Source organism: Mus caroli, unplaced genomic scaffold (assembly GCF_978045245.1).
Source record: "Mus caroli unplaced genomic scaffold, Mus_caroli_1 scaffold_2, whole genome shotgun sequence".
NCBI classification, from domain to species: Eukaryota; Metazoa; Chordata; class Mammalia; order Rodentia; family Muridae; genus Mus; species Mus caroli.
This window is the reverse complement of record NW_028227257.1, coordinates 33,152,703-33,174,290: the sequence shown is the minus strand read 5'-3', so window position 1 is coordinate 33,174,290 and position 21,588 is coordinate 33,152,703. Positions and strand designations below refer to the sequence as shown.

General features: G+C 43.0%; 1 pseudogene; it reads right to left on the bottom strand.

Moving 5' to 3' along the window:
• Nucleotides 1-5,336: 5,336 nt before the first annotated feature.
• Nucleotides 5,337-21,588, bottom strand: part of LOC110289197 (glyceraldehyde-3-phosphate dehydrogenase-like) — a 542,712-nt pseudogene continuing 526,460 nt past the window's right edge.

The following is a 21,588-nucleotide window of genomic DNA, read 5'->3' as shown; positions in this document are numbered from 1 at the left end:
GTCTGGCTTGACAAAGGAAAAAAAATTGAAAAAAATGAAAAGAAAGACCCCTGGTTTGGGTGAATTGACTGAATTTAGCCAGCTGGTGGACAAACTGTGGACCTAGCCACAACCTTGATCTAAATGATACCAAAGGGAACAAAGCCCCAAATATGATTAAGTTGAAAGAGCTTTGATCTAAAGAAAACATTAAGAAAGGTATTATGCATTTTGGGAGGGAAGAAATATAAGCACAGATGCACTACATGGGAATTTAAATTTCCAGATTTCACTGGAACCACCAAAAACAAAAGAAACAAGCATTCGTGAAGATGGAATGTGTGGAAAATCTTGCTGTGAAAGATGGAAATAGAAGGTGTAGGGGAATAGTACAGAACCTTTTCCGAGGGGGAAAGGAGGTCTACCAGTAGTCCTGAATTTGTAGCCTCTAAACACACAGAAAGACTTTTGCAGAGTTCTGCTATCATTGGCATAGAATGTTTTGTTCTTGGGAATGCCTATTCTTGCATAGAAAAACATATTGGGAGGCCCTTGCACAAGTGTTCATTCCAGGTAATCATTTGTCACATTGTTGAGGGATATATCCCAGTCTCTGTTTGTAAATGTATCCCAAAGAAAGGTCTCAAGAAAATGTTTCTTCCAGAACAATGTGCAGGTTTAAGAGATGTGCACCAGACTGTCAACAGACGCTACTACAGAAGTGAGATCCCAAGTGTCTGCCAACTGGAGACTGCTATAACTAACCAACATGACCAAGGCAGCAAGACTCTCTGAGTACAGTTTCTATACATTCTTCTCCCTAGTAGTTCTCAAGCCATGGATGAGAATTATAGAATAGACATGTATAGGCATCAGAAAGAAAAAGCAAGCTCACTGCCAACTTGTTGATAAGCTAATGAACACTTCTCCTGAGCCTTACCTTGTATATAATATGAGAAGCTGAAATCCTAGCAACAAGCACACTTAAGGATGTTGCCATGAACCAAACACATGCCTATTGAAATGCAGAGGTTTGTGCTCCCTCTTCATGTTTCCAGTAAGATGGGAGCAGCCAACAGAACTGCTAGAGGAAGGCTTCCCATGAGCTTAGCAGCTCTATAAATTCAAAAGGTCGGTGACCTTCCTAACATGTCATCAGCACACAATATCTGGCACTCTTGATCCTCTTTAGATGCTCAAAATATCTAGGTGCTTGAGAGCAGATGTAGTAGTAACAAGGGCTTTAGTAGATAAGTAAATGCATTGCCCTTTGTTCTGTTTCTTGAGCCTCTCTTTTACATTGTGGATTGGCTACCTTAAGTTTTGCTGCATACTTTAAAATCTTGAGTCATCTTAAAAGGAAATTCTCTCTTGATTTTCTTTTTTAAGATGGAGTTTAAAAACATAGGTCCAGAATTTAGAAAACAAGGGCCTGGTATGGTGGTGTATACCCACAATTCCAGTACTTTGGAGACTCTGGTAGGAGGATAATATATTCAAGGTCATTCTGACTCTGTCTCAAAACAAACAAACAAACAAAATTTTTGTTAAAAGGCATCTATTCTTAGTAAGGACAACAATTGTCTAAGAGTAAATTCTCCCAAACCCTGAACTAGACTTCCTAAGCTGGTATCTTCTGGCATTCCCAGGGAGTAGAGGAAAGGGAAGAAGATTCTGAGCTGGAAGAGAGAGAAAGGCATACAAGAATGTGATCTGAAATTAAGATCTGTAAGAGGACAGCTTGAACCCTGATGCTGTGGGAACAGTGACGCTCAGGTCCTCTCTCAACAGCTACCTCCATCTGAGGCAGAGCTTCAAAGCACCCTGTCTTAGTCAATGTTCTAGTGCTATGAAGAGACAACATGACCAAGGCAACTCTAATAAAGGAAAACATTTCATTGGGGCTGGTTTACAGTTTTAGATGTTCAGTCCATTATTATCATAGTAGGATGCATGACAGCATGCAGGCAGACATGGTGATGGAGAAGTTGCTGAGAGTTCTACATCCAGATCTGAAGGCAGCAGGAAAAGAGAGACACTGGGCTAGGCTTTGATAGTTTAAATCTCAAAGCCCACCCCTGCTGACACATTTCCTTCAACAAGGCCACACCTCCTAATCCCTGTCAAGTAGCACCACTCCCTATGAACCCGTGGGACCATTTTTATTCAAACCTACAAACATCCTATAGCCAGGGAAAGTTTTGCATCCATAGGTTAAAAAGACATCTGAAAGAAGATAATCAAAAGTACCAGGAACATCTTCTAATAGTAGAAACTAAAGCTGGGCATGTAGCTCAGTGGTAAAACACTTGCATAGCTTTGAGATGACCTGGATTGGGTCCCTAAAGCCACAAGGAATAAGAGAACTAACAATAGCTGGAATTTTTAAGTAACACATTCTATATAGAAAACAAAACTTTTATATTTTGAGAATCTCATGAGTGAGCACTGTTTATATAATTTCCACCCCACCTCCTTTCTCCCAGCTCCTCCCATGTCTACGCAGCCCTCTCACACACACACTTTTGACTTTTTTGAGATAGGGCTCCACTATGTACCCCTGGCTGACCTCTAATTCATAGAGATTCACCTGCCACCATACACAGCCAAGAGGAAGTAAAATAATTTTTTAAGTGTGAGGAAACTGGGTGGTGGCACCTCATGCTTTTAATCCTAGCACTTGGGAGGCAAAGGCAGGTGGATCTCTGAGTTCAAGATTAGCTTGGTCTACAGAGTGAGTTCCAGGACAGGCAGGGCTGCACAGAGAAATCTTGTCTTGAAAAACAAAAACAAAAACAGGGACTAGGGGGCAATTACCCATTCTTTTCAGAAACCATAACAAAAGCTCAAGACAGAAGAGATTGCTGAGGGCATTGTTAAAGTCATTCTGGAGAATGGTATACAGCCTCATCAACAGGAAATATAAAATGAGAATTATTTTAGACTTTCATTATAAAGGGTTAAAATTTTGTACCTTGTCAGTTACTAAATTAAACTTTTGTGCCTAACAAGGAAACTCCAGTTGCCTAGAACCTCGTTTTAAAATAACAATGTGGGTGCTAGTCACTGGCCAGTACACACTGTCTTCCCATAGTGCAGAGCCACCCTCTTACATTAGAAACTAAAATAATGATGTTTACTGCCCAGGCATCCTGGCAATAAGTCATAGCCAAGGAGATTGATGGGGACAATCTGCAAAAGGAGTGTTTGAAGAGTCATAAGGAGAGAGATGTATGGGGAAGCAGCCCCTCTGCCACCTTTGAGTTCTGTGCCTCTCAGATCAGAAGCAGCCATCTTGCTGTCTGAGAAGAATGCTGAGAAGCCAAAATGTTACCCAACATGCTGCCTTGAGGCCTTGACATTCCTGAGCAGATGAAGCAATGAGCCCAAGAACAGCTCAGCCCCCGGCTCTGTGTAGACAAAAAGAACACCTGCTACGTTGTAGTTGGCTGTTCAATCATTCGCCATCAAATTAATTTGTTGCTGTGGCAATCTTCCTAAAATGTTGATTTGTAAACAAACAAAAACTCACAAATGTTTGAAATTGGAGGTCCAGCTTGGCTGATCTAGCTAAGGATGCCTATCTAGCACGTACAAAGGCCTGAGTTTGACCTTCAGTGTCAAAAAAAAAAAAAAAAAAAAGAGGTGTGGGGGGGAACAGCAAGAGGAGGAGATGGAGGATGAAGAAGAGAAAGAGAGTGGAGAATGAGGGATTTATTTCACTTATGAACGTGGTGGTCAGCTGGATCCTTGAGTTTCTCATGTGGCTGCAGTGATTTGGTAGCTACAGCATAGAACATCTGAAGATGGCTTTACTCAAATTCCTGCCACCTGGGCTGAGAAAACCTAACAGGTGTAAGTAAGCAGGGCAGGAACTCCCGAGTCACATCTATCCATCTACTGTCATCTATCTAATTGGCGGCCTTGGGGAAGTTAAATGGAAAGAGTTTTATATGTGTTTTTAAGGAACTAAAACCAGCCCAGCTAAGTGCCTTTGGGTTCTGCTGATGACTGAACAAACACAGCCTCTGGTTATCCCTCTGCGATTCATCCCATCCCATTCTTACTAGGAAAGTCAGCTTTGTCTTGTTTAGTTTTTCTTCAGAGCCCTTATAAACTCTTTCATTCCTCGAGGAACACTTTTTGGGGGCCCAACATGAGCCCAAGCCCTTGAATAACTCATGACTCTTAGCAGGGAGAGCATCCCAGTTTGTAAATGCCAGAAGAAGTCATCTGGTCCCTGGGATGCCAAAGTAATTCACAGAAAGAGGAAACCAGTTCGGCTAGGCAGCTTGTTGGAGAGGTTTTCTGTGTCTGCTTCTCATACCCTGGAGCCACAAGCTCATCACCACATTCACACTGCATTTATGTGAGCCCCAGGGATCCAAACTCATTCTCACACTTGGGCTTCCAGTGCTTCTCCCAGCAATGCCTACAGACCCTTGTCCCTTATTGATGGGGTGTGTGTCCTGGAGACATTATCCCTACACTCCAAGATACCCATCTACAGAGACATAGCAAGCCCATTGGCATTCCTAGATCCTGTCCACAGGAGACTGCAGGCAGGCTGAGGATGAGTAGTAAGATTCAGGCCTCGGGACACACATCTCTTTCCTGTCTCTTCAATCAGAACTTTTTCCACTGCCTGAAATTCCTTTTTTAGAAGTAGGCAAAGTGTGCATTCCTTTTAAAAAAAAAAACAGGATTCATTTATTAGCGTTTGCCACATATTACTTTGGAGTGTATTCCAGGAGTAGCCTTGGGTTTGTTTAACAGGAAAGCACAGTATGTCTTAGCTGATTACAATTCGAGCTGATCAAAAGACTCAAAAGAGAAGGTGCTCACCTTCAGAAGACCCCTGGTGGCAGCACACTCATTAAGCAAACCTGATGGTGGGAACTCTTACCCTGCCCCCATCCCCAGCTGCTCCCCTTCTTTTCTCCCACAGCTCATTAGCACCTTACACAGAGGAGCAAAGCTGAGATCAGATCAACAGGAAGCCCATAAAAGCATAAAAACCTGACTCAGACCAGAATGAAGTTGAAACTAGTAACATAATATATTTTTTCAACACTTTATTGTGATTAAAATATAGATATTTTGTCATTTTAAGCATCAAGGGTACAGTTCAGTGACATTGACCATACCCATACCGAAGTATAATTACCACACCTGTCCATCTTCAAAACCTTTCCAGTGGTTTACAGAATTTGGGCTATCTGTGATTTTTTTTTGGGGGGGGGGTGCAGCGAACTTTATTGATGGTATTCAAGAGACTAGGGAGGGCTCCCTAGGCCCCTCCTGTTATGGGGGTCTGGGGTGGAAATTGTGAGGGAGATGTGTTGGGGGCCGAGTTGGAATAGGGACTCCTCAGCAACTGAGGGCCTCTCTCTTGCTCTCAGTGTCCTTGCTGGGGTGGGTGGTCCAGGGTTTCTTACTCCTTGGAGGCCATGTAGGCCATGAGGTCCACCACCCTGTTGCTGTAGCCGTATTCATTGTCATACCAGGAAATGAGCTTGACAAAGTTGTCATTGAGAGCAATACCAGCCCCGGCATCAAAGGTGGAAGAGTGGAGTTGCTGTTGAAGTCGCAGGAGACAACCTGGTCCTCAGTGTAGCCCAAGATGCCCTTCAGTGGGCCCTCAGATGCCTGCTTCACCACCTTCTTGATGTCATCATACTTGGCAGGTTTCTCCAGGCAGCACGTCAGATCTACGACAGACACATTGGGGGTAGGAACACAGAAGGCCATGCCAGTGAGCTTCCTGTTGAGCTCTGGGATGACCTTGCCCACAGCCTAGGCAGCACCAGTGGATGCAGGGATGATGGTCTGGAAAGCCCCACGGCCATCACGCCACAGCTTTCCAGAGGGGCCAACTACAGTCTTCTGGGTGGCAGTCATGGCATGAACCGTGGTCATGAGCCCTTCCACGATGCCAAAGTTGTCATGGATGACCTTGGCCAGGGGGGCTAAGCAGTTGGTGGTTCAGGATTCATTGCTGACAATGTTGAGTGAGTTGTCATATTTCTTGTGGTTCACACCCATCACAAACATGGGGGCATCGGCAGAAGGGGTGGGGATGATGACCCTTTTAGCTCCACCCTTCAAGTGGGCCCTGGCCTTCGCCATGGTAGTGAAGACACCAGTAGACTCCACGACATACTCAGCACCGGCATCACCCCATTTGATGTTAGCGGGGTCTCGCTCCTGGAAGATAGTGATGGGCTTCCCATTGATGACAAGCTTCCCATTCTCAGCCTTGACTGTGCCATTGAATTTGCCGTGGGTGAGTCATACTGTAACATGTAGACCATGTAGTTGAGGTCAATGAAGGGGTCATTGATGGCAACAACCTCCACTTTGCCATGTGGAGAGCAGAAGGCAGCCCTGGTGACCAGGCACCCAATACGGTCAAATCCGTTCACACCGACCCTCACCATTTTGTCTACGGGACAAGGCTGGCACTGCACAAGAAGATATGGCTGTCTATGGAACAGGGAGGAGCAGAGACTATCTGTGAATTTTAATTTATCACTCTGCCCCTATTTTCCATTTATTCAGGAATTCCAAAGTTAGCTAGGTTAAATAAAATGTTGTTTCTGGCAATGAACACCTCTGTGTTGCTTTTAGCATTTTTTTATAGAGAGTCTAAAAAGCAACAATGCTGTATCATTAGACACTGCCCTACGTACTTATTAATCATTGTTGCCAGCCAGAGCATTTAGAGCAACCCGGAGACACACATCTTTGAGGGCGTTTCCAGAGAGGTTTAACTGAGGAGATAAAATCCACCCGGGCTGGGCGTGGTGGCGCATGCCTTTAATCCCAGCACTCGGGAGGCAGAGGCAGGCAAATTTCTGGTTCGAGGCCAGCCTGGTCTACAAAGTGAGTTCCAGGACAGCCAGGGCTATACAGAGAAACCCTGTCTCGAAAAACCAAAAAAAAAAAAAAAAAAAAAGAAGAAGAAGAAGAAAGAAAAAGAAAAAGAAAGAAAAGGAAAAGGAAAAAGGAAAAAAAAAGACCCACCTGGAATGTGAGAGATATCAACCCAAGGGCTCCTGTTCTCAGTCAGCTCTGAGTTGGTCAAGAAACCCTACCTAAGACATTAACCCATAGGCACCTGTTCTAAAAAGAGATTTGGGAAAAGCAATGTGACCATCAGCATTTGTCCCTTTCTGCTTTCTGATGGTGGGAGCAATGTGGCCAGTTCAATCAAGTGCCCTGTCAGTCCAAAGTAAGTCTTTCATTCTAATCAAGTTGTTTTTAATCAAGTATTTGTTACTATGATATGCAAAATACATAATATTAATATTAATCTATGCTAATAATTTCTTTAAAAAATATGTCATTGCATTTCTTCTTTTTTATTAAACGTGTTCCTTCTTGTGCATGGTGACTAGCTCCAAAAACCCCTTAGATACAAAAATTCATGAATATTCAAATGTATTGAATAAAAGGCTATATACTATTTATATATAGCTTATACACACATTCTCCTATATAACTTAAATCACACCTAGACTATTTATTTAGACCCAACACAGTACAAGCATTATATAAGTAGGCATTACACTGCAAAATTTAGGTAATAATGGGAATAAAAAGATCTGAGCATGTTTGGGACAGACACAGTCATCACAGACCTAAATATATAGTACCTGACCATTAGTTGGTTGAATATGAAGATCTGTAGAGCACAGAGATACAGAAGAGCTGGCAGGAAATACTCTCAATAGTGAATCCCTGTGTGTCTTACCCTAGAACTCTAGCACTCAGGCATGGATCTGGAGTCAGCAGAATACCTATGACACTCTTGTATTCAAGGTCATCCCTTTGGTGAAGACACTGCTTAATGCAGACACCATGTGCTTCTCTAGGGACATTTTCCACTGTCTTGTGGCATTCTTCTCTCCACTAGAATAAGCACTATGTATTTTCCAGTGCTTCTTTAGGAGTAATGAATGTCCTGGAAATTCTCAGGCATGGACATGGTAGAGTTAAGGAGTACTCATGGTAAGAAAAGAGAAATTGGGCTTGTGTGGTGATCAGTGTTTCCATCAACTCAATGCAAGCTAAGGTTATCTGGTAAGAGGAAACTTCAATGGAGAAATTATCTCCTTGAGAATGGCTTGTGAGCAAGTCTATGTGACATTTTCTTGATTAATTATTGATGTAGGGGGGCCAGCCCACTGTGGAAGGTGCGACCTCTGGGCAGGTAGTCTCGGACTTTATAAGAAAGCATATTGAGGGGCTGGTGAGATGGCTCAGTGGGTAAGAGCACCCGACTGCTCTTCCAAAGGTCCGGAGATCAAATCCCAGCAACCACATGGTGGCTCACAACCATCCGTAAAGAGATCTGACTCCCTCTTCTGGTGTGTCTGAAGACGGCTACAGTGTACTTATATATAATAAATAAATAAATCTTAAAAAAAAAAAAAGAAAAAGAAAGCATATTGAGCAAGCCAGTGATCAATAATCCTCCATGGTCTTTGCTTCAGTTCTTGCCTGTAGGTTCCTGCCTTGAACTCCTGCCCTGTGTGATGGCCATAAATTCTAAGCTGAAATAAACCCTTTCCTTCCCACACTATGCTTTTGGTCGTGGTGTTTTATCACAGCAATAGGAAACAAATTAGGACAGCTATTGGTGAAAACACTCATGGGTGTTGAATTCTGCTATTGGCTAACTTGGGATACTGCCAAGGAAAATGTTGGGGAAACAGCTAAAAAGAGAGCTAGTATCTAATAGAGAGGAGTCTTTCTCCATTCCCCAGACAGGAGCTTCAAATGTGCTGAAGTCAGAGGTAAGCTATTTCATTGGCAAGCTGTGTGTCCAAAGATTTCTAAATTTATTTCCTATGTTCCTATACACTCAGATTTCAGCTCTTACCCTGACATGCCATTTCCTTCCCACCAATCTTTCTTTCATGCATAAAATATTAGTAGAGCTGTATTGGTCATCATCTGTACCTCATTAATTCATTTGCCTACAGTTGTCTACATGTCGATCTTTGATTTGATCATCATTGAGTCCGAACAGTAGAAATAAACAAGCAATTCCCCGAGGTGGGGGCAAGGCACTGACATTTTTTGGCTGATTGGATTTCCTGTGACCCATGATACTTTGATATCACACAGGGCTGCACTTTTACAGTGCAGGCCAGATTGGGGTTAGCATTATTCCGTGATTTGGTGATGATAAAGTTTTAATATTTTATATAGTTTCTGTTTGTTACAAATATCTGATATCATTTTTTGATGGTTCTGCTAATCACTAACAAATGACTATTTCTAATTATACCTTTAGGATGGTGTTTTCTGCAACCTACTCATGTGAACCGTAAGATAGAAAATGAGAGCAGCCTAAGATGCTCTGAATCATAGAATAGCAAGCAAGGATTTACTTGATTTACCTCTTGGATTGTGCTTTTGAAATATACAAATTATTTTTTTTACCGTCATCTCATCAAAACTGAAGATTCTAGTTTCTATCTATTGAATATAAACTTGCCTTTTTGGTTCACTTTTTGTTTAAGATTTATTTATTTCATGTATGTGAGTATACTGTCTCTTTCTTCAGACACACAGAAGAGGGCATTGGATCCCACTACAGATGGTTGAGAGCCACCATGTGCTTGCTGGGAATTGAATTCAGGACCTCTGGAAGATTCAGGACCTCTTAACTGCTAAGCCATAGTTGTTAAAATTTCCTCTCCCAGGCTCTACTTTCACAAATTAGCCAGTGGTCTCTGAGGCAGCCCAAGTTCAAGGATAGGTCATATGGGGAGATGGCAGCCAACAGTCCCAATTGAGGTTCAGCTAATGGTCAGCATCACATATCACATATTTGATGGGGTAATTTTGAGTGAATTCAGTCTGCATGCTTTGATCTGGAGCATGGATGAGCTTCCTCTGCTCTTTTTGCTTCCTATAGTACTGTAACAAAATACCATGGACTAGATAGCTTAAACAACAGAAATTTATTTCCTCACACTTCTCAAGGCTAGAAGTCAAAGACCAGGGTTTCTACTTGGTAGATTCCTTCTGAGTTTCTGGAGGGAATGATACAGTCTAGACCTGTCTCTTTGACTGTTCGTGGTGTTTTCTCCCCAAGTCTCTTCTCAACACCTGTGTACATGTTCAAATTTCCTATCTTTATAAGGATATCAGTCATGTTGGATTAATGTCATTAATGATGTACCTTCATGACCTCATTTCAACTTGATTGCCTCTTTAAAATCTGTCTGTAAACATGATTATATTCTGAAGTCCTGTCTATTAAAGAATTCATTGTGAACTTCCTGGAGGTTCACAGTGCATACAATTACATCTACAAGCCCTACTAAAATTGAAGACTCATAACATAACAAATGTGCCATTATTTTGAGCTGCTAGAGATTAGAATAACCTGACATGAAGCAAAAGATAATCTACATGTATAAGGCAGTGCTATGTCTTAGTTCCTGTGATATCTCAGAATACATGTGACAAATGCCCTCTGTCTTCAAGACCATACCGTTTGGAAGGGTTATCAGAAAGCCAAAGCTAAATATCTGGATGGGAGCTACAGGGAACCTGCTTAATGCTCTCTTGTGTTGCTGCTTTTTGGTTGAAAAAAAAATGTGACCCATTGAAGCAATTTCTGGTTGAGGAGACAGAAAGAGCACATTATTATAGGGATATAGCACAGGGAAGCAGAAGCATGTTGTCAAATAATAATCCAAGGTTGGCTGGGCCACATTGACCTTGAAACTTGTCGTGGGTGTAAAGAGACCTGCAATTATTAGCAGAGGTAAAAGAATGAAGGGCCACTTTGCAGAGACAGCCAGCCTGGTTCATATCCAGGCTCTTCCCAGTATTAACTACATCCTCCTGGGAAAGGTATCTAATCTCTCCATGTACTTGCTTTCTTACCTGTTGATTCAAAAACACACCACACTTAACACATGAAGTTGGAATCTATGATCATATCATGATGGACATATCATTGGTGCATTCATTATAGGACTTCCATGCCTGAGTTCTGATTCTGATTCTTGTCTTTCCTGCCAGCTTCTGTGCTGTGCTGTGCTATGCTGTGCTGTGCTGTGCTGTGCTGTGCTGTGCTGTGCTGTGCATGGCTCCTCCGTCACTTGAATTTCCAGACAGATTCAACCCATCAACTCAACAAATGTCCACTGAGGAGCTACTGTAGGCTAGACACTCTTTTACATCCTGGGAGTCCCGTGTTTGGGTCAGTTGGATGTACAGATCAATAGAGTACTGAGCCAATCATGTATCTACCTGTGCCCGGGTTGCTCCTGAGTCCTCCGTGTGCTTTGTAGCTGTTAATGAGACTCTGCTTTATAGGTTCCTGCCTTCTGTGACCACTGTTCATAGAGACTTTTCCTCTGCCCCATGGCTCAGATCCTTGAAGGAGTCACAGCAATTACTATACCTTATGTTTTCAAGTCAAGCCATAAAACATTTTTAGCCAGATTTTTCTGATTGATTCCCCATGATCGGGCAACCACTCTTACCCAACTTACTGTATTATATATAGAGAGATGATCTGTAGGCCCAGGACCAACAGGACCTCAGGCAGCAGGAACACTCAGGCCTTCACCAAGATGGAAGTCCTTTTGGTAGTCCTTAAAGTAATACATTAAGGATGTGAGTGGCTGATAAAGTAAAAACTTCAAAAGGTGTTTGGTTGGGTTTTGTTGTTGTTGTTTGTTTGATTGCTTTTCTTTTGGTGTGGGTTGCAATAGAGTCTTGCTTGATAGCCCAGTCTGGCCTGGAACTTATGGTAGTCCAGGTGAGTCTTAAACTTCTGATCCTCTTGCCTCTCCCCATAAGTGCTGATATTATAGATACAGACCCTTCTCCTGGCTTAAGATTTTATTCTTTATACTATTTCATTCCTGGCTTTAATTTAGCATAATAAATATTGTTATTTTTTAAATGATATGCAAAGCTACAGTAGGCCCCTATGGAGACAGTAGTGCTGCAGTCTCCGACCCGCAGAGACGAGAACGACACGGACACCACGTCGGGTTCACGCAGCAGCTTCTTGTAGCTTTTTCACTTACAGCTCTCTCTTCACTTAGGGCAAGGGCAATTCTCCTATACTCGGGGCAGCAACTGACCTCATCTCGATCCACACCACCTCATCCAATCAGAATCACACACGCTCCAGGCACGAGCTCAGGTCGAACACAGATAGGCTAACAGATCCGGATCACAAGGAATAGTCCAACTTGGCAGGCAGCTTAGGCATGCAGTTTATGCTTGGGCAAGGCAGTAAACATGTCGGGGTTCACGGGGCCTGGCAATGGGCCAGGGCGCCATCTTGGCCCATGCGGCCGCACCCGCTTCCCGCACAGTAGAGCATCTCAAGAATTCTGTTAAAGTTCAAATCACACAGGCCTGAGGAAGATAGCTCCTGCAGGGCACTCCTAGCTCATAAGTAACAGTTGAAGGGGTAGAGCCTGAACCTTAAACAGTGTCTTGGCATTGACTATTTGGTCTGGTTTTTTGTTTTGTTTTATTTTGTTTTTTTGGATTTTGGGGTTTTTTTTTTGAGAAACTGCTGCTGTTCTTCCCATTTCTTCTGGTGCTCTCAGTTCCAAGGTAGGCTGGAAACTTTTGAGGGGGCTCTCTCTGGTAGAATTACAGTCTTGACCCTTCAACCACTGATGAATGAGAGTTGGCAGCTATGCAATCCAGCTACCGTATGCTTGAGCAGTCCTTGTGTGTTCCACACCATTGCCCAAAGTCCTCGGCAGCACTAATGCCCAGCTGGCCATACTGTAACCTGCCCACTAATACAAAGACTGGTTATTTCTCTCACCTGTTTCTCTCCACCTGCATTGTCTCCAGTCATCTGCTGGTAAACTATTTGTGCTGGAAACCTTTTTGTGAGTCTCAGCTTCCAGAGACTCATGAATTAAGATACCTTGTAAGATAGTTCTCTAACAAAATATCTGACTCTGGATAATTAATAAGGAAAAGAGATTTATTTAGCTTATAATTTTGGAAAATGAAAGTCAAAAACCATGTAGACCTATCTATTTAACCCCTAGTAAGTTTTTCCATCTGTCCCTGACCCACCTTCTCACTACATCAAAACATGGTGGGAACCTAGAAAGGTAATTTGGAACAAAAGGTAAACACATTTGAGTGGTCTCACTTTATAAGAAACTATTGTTTCAAGAATTAACTGGGGTCCTGAGAAAACTAAATTAGCCCCTTTGAGAGGCAGAACCACCCTCTGTGACCCAACCACACACCGCTACTCCTACCACCTCTTAGTACAATTATATGAGGATCAAGCTTCTAGCTAAGGGACCTTAGGGAACAGATTTAAGCCAAAGCACCTGACTAGCCATCTATGCTCTTGTTATGTTAACTGTCAAGCACAAAAATAGTTGTCACAGTCTGCAGCTACAGAGAAGTGCAGACTGCAGATGGTGAGGTGAAGCCCTTGTGGGAGGGGCCACTAGTGAATGGGATGCTTGCCTGACCAGTTTTGAAATGGTCCATTCTTCCATTTTAATCTCATTCATTATTGAATAATTAATAATGATTTATATGACATTGACATTTTCCCCCCAGAAATCTTGACTAACTCTTTGACAAGAGATTAATAAAGAGTGGGACTTCAGATGTCAAGTTTTTATGAACAAGTATCCAAGGCCGTCTCTGGATGGGTATTCTTGGCTGCATTCACCACGCTCTCCAGAGACTGAAAAGCAATTGTTTAGCTGGGTAGAGAGAGCCACGCTGAATTAAATTGACCTGCATGATACAGAACGTAACACTGAGCACATTTTACTAAGGGGTCTTTGAAAGACATCTATTTTATTGTAGCTGAGCGTGGAAATTATTATAAGGAAGTGATTATCTGCCTAATAATTTAAAATGCATGCATGATGTCAGCATCTAAAATTAAGACAGACTAGGGGACCAAGATGCTTGGTCTTAAATAAAAAGCTAAGTGCATCTTTAATTCTTTCTCTGCTTTTTTTTCCTTTTAGATACATGAATTTTACTGTTGTCAAAAGCCAATTCTTATGCCTACTTCCTGAAAAGGAGAAAAAAAATCCATATATACTAAAAGACGCTGACAGCCTTGCTTAATTCAGATACATATACGCCTATGAGCACTTTTGTTCCAGATATAATTGTTACTCTGCAGGGGAATTGGTGTGCTTCTTCAGGGTTGGTGGAGTTTTAAAGCTTGTCTTCAATTTCAAATAACTTTATTAGAAACCCTGGAGATAAGAGTGGACATAGCAAGGAAAGGCAACTGTTAGGATGTGAAAACCCAGTGAAACTTCGATTTGCTAGAATCCTTGTATTGTAGGCTTCTGGCTACAGCTGTTTACTCAGAGTCTGACTCCTTCACCTTTGGGATAACATATGGACAAGTTGTGTGTTTGAAAACCAGTTCCAGCCTGCAAGGCCCACACTGGGGTGCTCATGAGACCCTCTAGACACTTGCAAAGCATTACCTTGCCTTCCCTCTGGAAAGGCTTCCCCCACAGACTGCTGCCAAGGTCAGTGTTCTCTAAGAAAGGCAGCAATATTTTTCCCCTCCTCTTCAAAGGACCTTTAGATACTAACTTGACGCCACCTGCTGTGCATGTAAATTATTCATCAGTGACTCAAATGGTGTTTTGCCACAAACCGTCTGAGCCCCCTCTATGACCATGGGGTGGGTAGAAAGGGAAGAAATTGGCGGCGTGTTAAGGGTTGCATCTCTTAGCATCAAACCAAGACAAATGGGGATGGGACAAAAGTAGTTGAACCTCTCCCCAGAATGAGAAACTCCACGGATGATTTCAGGACCCCCATCACGGCTCTCAGTGGTCTGGAAGCATGGTGATGATTCCAGAGGCGTCAAGCTCTCACCCAGGATCTGTTTCTGAGGAATAGTGTATGTGGCATTTCACACTAAGGTGTTGCAGAATAAATACTTAGCAGGGAAAGTGCACCTTCCAAACTGTTCTCTCTTCGTGCGGATAAACGAGCCTTGGCTTGTAGAATGGAACAAAAGTTGATGCAAAGGGAATGCTGGGAAGCACAAGCAGGAAAGGGTTCCATCTCTCCAAGCTTGAGAATGATGTCTCCCCACAGGCCGCTGATTGTGTCTGGCTTCCCATCTTTAGAATGCTCACAGTTTAAGGACCAAGGACAGTGGCTTCACTCTCATAATGGCAGTCTAAAACCACTTGGCATTAAGTATAATAATAAGCTTTTAAAAAGAACGTGTCAAAATAATTACATTTTTATTGTGTTGCTTCCTTCCACATCACAGAAGCAGGCACATCCTCATGCCTTGAATAGATGAAAAGATGGCTTTCTTTCTGTGAGGCCTCCTCTGAGGTACCATACCCAAGGGTAAGAAGGCATCCTGTGCCTGTCATGGCTGACAGAGAAGCAAGACATTTCAGGATCTAAGTCTACCTGAAGCTTGGCTTTGCTGGTGTCATTTCTTTCATAAGAAAATTCTTTACCCTGCAAAGGTCTTTGATGCCGGATGAGCTGTTAATATGTTTGGCACTTCCTCATGCTCTTGGCACTTCCTCACACTTTCTCAACACTTTACTAGAGGCAAAGTTCTCGGACACATTGATTGTCTAACACACAGATTGAGATTTTAAAGGGGATTACGGGCCAACAAAATGGCTCAGCAGCTAAGGGCATTGCAGCACAAGTTCTCCTCATAACCCAAGTTCAGACCTCAAATCGACTCCCAAAAGCTGTCTTCTGACCTCCACATTCATAACCTGGCATGACCACACTGGTACTCACCCACACATACCACGTGCACACACATCATAGGAACATATATGATAAGAGATAAAGTAAAGATTAAAAGAAAAACAAGGCACTGAGTTGTGAGTAGCTGGAATTTAGATTTCATCATTTTGTAAAGAATTCTGTTCAAATCCATTTGAAATCCATTTTAAGGATTTCACAATAAAACCCATTAATGTTTTTCAACGGCACATTAAAAATTCAACAGCTCAGTCCTCCACATGGCCTGTTTCCATGCCAGTTACCTGGATGTCTCAGTCTAAAATTGATACCATGAGTGGCTTGAAGTGTGTTTCATTTTCATCAAATGTTTATACCCAGTGAGATAGTTAGGGAACACATTTCATTTCTCATATCCTGGATGGCCTGATGTACAAGCCACCTCATCTCGATAGAGCAGGGAAATCATTTTAATTTGGTAAAGTGGGGACAGATTATTGGAACCATGCTCCTGTTTACTAATAGCATGCTAGCAATAAATAGCATTCATATCCCAGAAAACAAAAATTGCTGACCTGAGGGGAAACAAACCCTACACACACACACACACACACACACACACACACTTCTTTTTTCCTTATCCTGAGTGAGTAGAAAAAGAGCCACTTCTAGAAATGTGAGCAGAGCCGGTAAACATGGAGTTCAGGATGTACAGCTGACTGGGGTTTCCTTTAAGGCCACTGCGGTTCCTTGCCATGGAAGGATTCCATCCCATTCTTCCCTCATCCTCCTGTGCACGTTCAAACCACAGCATCTAGAATCCAAAAGTTTGCAACTGCTCAGTCCATTTTTGCTTCAAAATCATGCGCAGATGTCTCCCAGATGTACACTGTCCCTGTACCCCTGCTCTACATACAGTCTGCCTTGCTGGGAGCTGATTTTGTGGGCAGTGCCTGGTAAACCCTCACTGGTAAGGCTCCACAATCAAGGAGTCCTTAGCACCTTAGGGTGATGCATTTTCTGCCACAGGAGGGATTCCCGAGAATACGAGGAACACCATGGTTTATCCTGCCACCAGCCTCCTGAAGACGGTTTCAAAACACATCTTACAGAGTGGCTTGCAGGAAGTGATCACATCTGAATATCCGAGTGTTCCTCCTGTTATATCTAAGGGGTGGGGGAGTGAAGGAGGCGGCTGTTGTTTCTGTTGCAGGGAGTAGTCCCCTGCCTTGGGTTCACAGATGCGACCGAGCTGTCTTGGATGTTCAGACACCAACCGGTGCACACTCAGCGGGTAGAGCTTTGTGGCCCAGGCCTCCTGGGAGGAGGCAGCAAACCTTCAGATCCCAGCACAGCCCCTCAGCAGCCCTCTACCCACAAACTTCTCCTAATTAAGCCAGCCGGTCTAATTATGGGGTGTTCCATCAAATATGTCTCCAGATGCTTCCGAGGCAGCTTGTGGGATCTGGTCAAAACTGGTGAGGCTTCTGATCAAGGATGCTGGCCGGCCCTGCAAGCTCAGCGCACATTCTCCTCTCGCCTGGACGCGCTTGTCTCCCAAGTACTGCACAATCTGGCCTTGCTCATTTGCTCCGTTGCCTGTCGAAATCATAGAACGTAATTACTAAAGTTAAGAAAACATCTCTGTAATTAGCTAGGCAACTCTAAGCACAAGAAATGGAAATTAGTCACAGTATCATAAATTAGTTTGTGCATACATTACATTCAAGGATCACCCTTGGGGCTCAGTGTTTTCAGTCTTTGGCGGCAACCCCCTGTATCTCAATAAAGCTTTCTTTCCCGGGTGAGTATGTCACAGGAAAGGGAATTTCACTTGAATTTCATATCTCTCTCTCTCTCTCTCTCTCTCTCTCTCTCTCTCTCTCTCTCTCTCTCTGCCATCAGAACAAAATCTAATATTCAGGGTAGAGAAAACAGAAGAGTAAATAGTTTTCCTGTTGATTTTATCTTCCTTTGTTGGGCTCTATTAACTTACAGCCATCAGAGTGTCTCTAAGCAGACGGCTCATCAACTGTATTGTTTCAGTTATTAGGAGCGGTAGTTATAAACTCCTTAAATAACCCTGATTTTCAACTATTTTTGCAGTCCCTTCTCTTACTAGCAAAAGCCAGGAAATTGGACTCAGGCACACACAACACAATATTTGCATCAAAATAATACAGCGGGCAACAGCAAGCCACAATCACATCACTCAGAAGGAAGGAACAGAATACAAATTAAAGGGAGAATGTAAATTTTTTGCCATTAAGCTTCAATGACCATTTGAAATGGTGCAAGGCACAAAGGTTCTTGATGAGCGTCATCTAGTTTGATTATTCATACTTGTGTTTCTGCTTGAATTAAGGCAGGAGTGCTACAGCCTGTTAAGGGAAAATATTTGAATTGTAGTGAACTCTCACCTTGCCTCGCATCCATTTACTTTTCAAATGAATACTAGATAAGTTAGTGCATTTTCTAATCGGCCTGTTTTCCAGTGAGTGCCGTCATTACATACCAATTTCCTTTAGAAGTGCTTGCTAAGAAACATTAACTACTTACAAATAAGGAGCTGTCTGTCACAGGCTGCAGCCTCGAGCTCACGGGCTCTTCTGCTATGGTAGCTGCTAGCTGAGAGTCCAAATTTGCCTGGCCTGTCTTGGCTTCAAGGCCTTCCCTACTCCCTGAGTTAGTCCTTGAGCAGTAGAGGCAGGAACTTGGCTGTGTGCCACCTTTCCAGAGCCAGGCAGACGCCTGCTGCAGTTGTAGGTCAAGCCATCATGCCACACACTGACCGGTTTGCTCTGCGGGTGGGTCCACCCTAAATTCTAATCCTAAATGCTGAGGTTGACCTGGCAGGCAGGATGAATTTGGATGCAGACTTTGAATCCAAGGCTGAGGACAGGTACCATTAGTATGCCACTCATTTCTGGATACAGGTTCTGTAGTCAGTCGGTGAATCTGTTCAATGTGAAGAAAATGGAAGAGATAGAATTTGAAGGTTGTTGCTGAAGAGGAGACATTTCGCCGAAGAAATGAGTTTTAGGAGCACATTTGGCATGTAGTCAGAAACTCCCAGAATGGAGGAGGCGTGGGAACATTGCTATGCCCTGAAGAGACATCGACTGAGAAAATATTTGTGCTCCATCAAAGAGCTAATGGGTTGACCATTAATCCTCAGAGCCTGTATTCAGCACCACCGGGAACTTCTTGGGGTCTCTTCGTTACTGAACATTACTGCCACACGCTTGCAAAACCATGTCAGTTATTGTTCTTTATGTGTAGGAGTGTGTGTAGAGGGGATGGAATTTCGGGCTTTGCATGTGCTAAGGCAGGATCTCACACACCTTCAGTCCAGGTAGAGAGAAGGAAACTGCCTGGGCAACTCCCCTCGCTCGCTCTCTCGGGGAATGGAGGGAGATAGAGCACTGATGTGGTTATCATCTCAATGTTACTCAGACTTTTTTTTTTAAATAGAAAGAGATTTGAAAAGATTATAATCACAAAGCCAGTTAATCCCATAACTAAATTCAAATGTCAAATGAAATATGGGCAAAGTTGGAAATGAAAGGAGATACTAAGCAGGGATCATGAGCACTGGATAGGAAGGTTGCAAAACAAACCCATGTGAAGTCAGGGATTTATTACTAACACACGTGCACACGTGCACACATGCACACATACAATGTAAAGAGGTCTCTAAAAAGTCAATAGAGTTGTTCAGCTAATTATGAAACATATATATATATACATATATATATATATATATGGAGAGAGAGATTTAGAAATATATAAAAAGCTACCTGGAAAGATTGGAATGTCCAAAGCCCAATTTTTACACCTCCTTTTTAAACATATTCATTCATATTTCAAATTCTGGCAACTTGTTTTATCGCTTACAACTCTTTAATATTCCACATACTTTAAAGCTTCAAAGAAATAATTTTTGTGCAAAAGAGCACAGGCCTTTCCCCCTTTCTGTTTCTTTGAAGACTGTGTGGCTGAAAAGCTGCATACAAGATGCCAGTGCCCAGCAGACACTGCGGAGAGAACTGCAAAGGATCCGACCTTCCCCTGCTCCCATTCTGCCCCTTGTGTAGTGACTCCCAGATGAATGTCTTGTGTGACTTCTTTGGCCAATGGCTATCTCAGAGGCAGCACAAGCAGAGACTTGAAAAGCAGTCCTCGCTGGCCTTATGCTGTGCCCACAAGTAAACAAACTCCAGATAGCCTGCTCAAGCATGGGATGCTGGGAGAAAAACAGTCTTCCAGACTGCCATATTTGTGAATAAAGTTGTTTTCTATGCAGTCACCACACACCTCGAGAATGTCTACTAGCAAGGGTCTATTATGGGTCAGCCTGGCCCAAAAGAACCACTCAGACAATGCCAGCATCAGGAGCCAGGCACCCACCAAGTCACAGTGAGACCTCTTTCTTAAAAACTATCTTTTCCAAGGAGCTGAAGGGGTTTACAGCCCCACAGGAGGAACAACAATATGAACTAACCAGTACCCTCAGAGCTCCCTGGGACTAAACCACCAATCAAAGAGTACACATGGTGGGATTCGTGGCTCTAGCTGCATATGTAGCAGAGAATGGCCTAGTGGGTCATCGATGGGAGGAGAGGCCCTTGGTCCTGTGACGGTTTTATGCCCCAGTATATGGGAATGCCAGGGCCAGGAAGTGGGAGTGGATGGGTTTGGGAGCAGGGGGAAGGGGGAGGGGATATTCAGAGGGGAAACTAGGAAAGGGAATGACATTTGAAATGTAAATAAAGAAAATATCTAATAACAATTTTTAAAAAGTTATCTTCTGTTATTAAGCCACAAGTTTTCATATTGCTAAACAATCCAAAAGTTGTCAACTGGCATGTTAGAGATGCTCCTGAATCTTGGTGTCCTGTGTGGCTCTCTTCATGCTCCTGGTTGTCCACCTCGCCATGTAACAAGCTGACCATGTTACAAACCAGGCATGTTAACAAGCTGGCCCCTAGTCAGGTACACAACTCAATTAGAAACGACACTTCTCATTGTTTTGACAGCTGAACATGTAAGAGTGTGCTTGTGCACACACATGAGTGTAGCATGTGACTTCAGTGCCCTGACAATATCCCCTGGAATTTCTTGCAACTTTTATGTGCATGCTGTTACTCCCAACAGCCAGCCTCTACCCTTCTTTGTCCAAAGACAGGCAAACCTTGAGTATCAGAGAAGCTTTGCTGGAGATCATGGAGAAAGAGAGTGTACCTGGGGTTTCTCATTCATGAGAGATGAGCAGACAATGTGTGAAAACTCCATGCCTGCCTCTGAGCACGACAACTTTGGGGCATGACCCTGACTCCAAAGCCCCTGGAGTATTGAACCAGAATTGCCCTCTGTATCTTTTCTGGACATCATATCTTTACTTAGCTTCTTATTGGTCCATTTCCCCTCTCCTTACTGAGTTTCCTAGAAACCAATTTTATTTATTGGTTTATTGAATTTTTTGTTACAGCATTGAGGTTTGAAAACTGATTCTCCTGCATCCACAGCAAATAATCTAACACTGAGTTGGACCTGAAGCCTACTACAGTCACTTCTTAACTAAATTTCTTACACTAAAGTTCAGAATCTCTTTTGGGGAGATCAAATACAATCTAAAACTTTTCTCTTCTAGCCCCAAATTCCCTCCTATCCCTGAGTGAAGTTTGTAGATGCTCAGAAACTCCATTAATGTCATGGCATCCCATGAGCTTCATTCTATGAGAAGACACTTCATGTTCATGACTCTCCTGCCTGCCTGTATCCATACTGATACATCACTAGGTGTCCTACATGTGCTTTTTCTCATGTCTGATGTGACAGAATAGTCAGGTTGTTTCCTTATGTGTT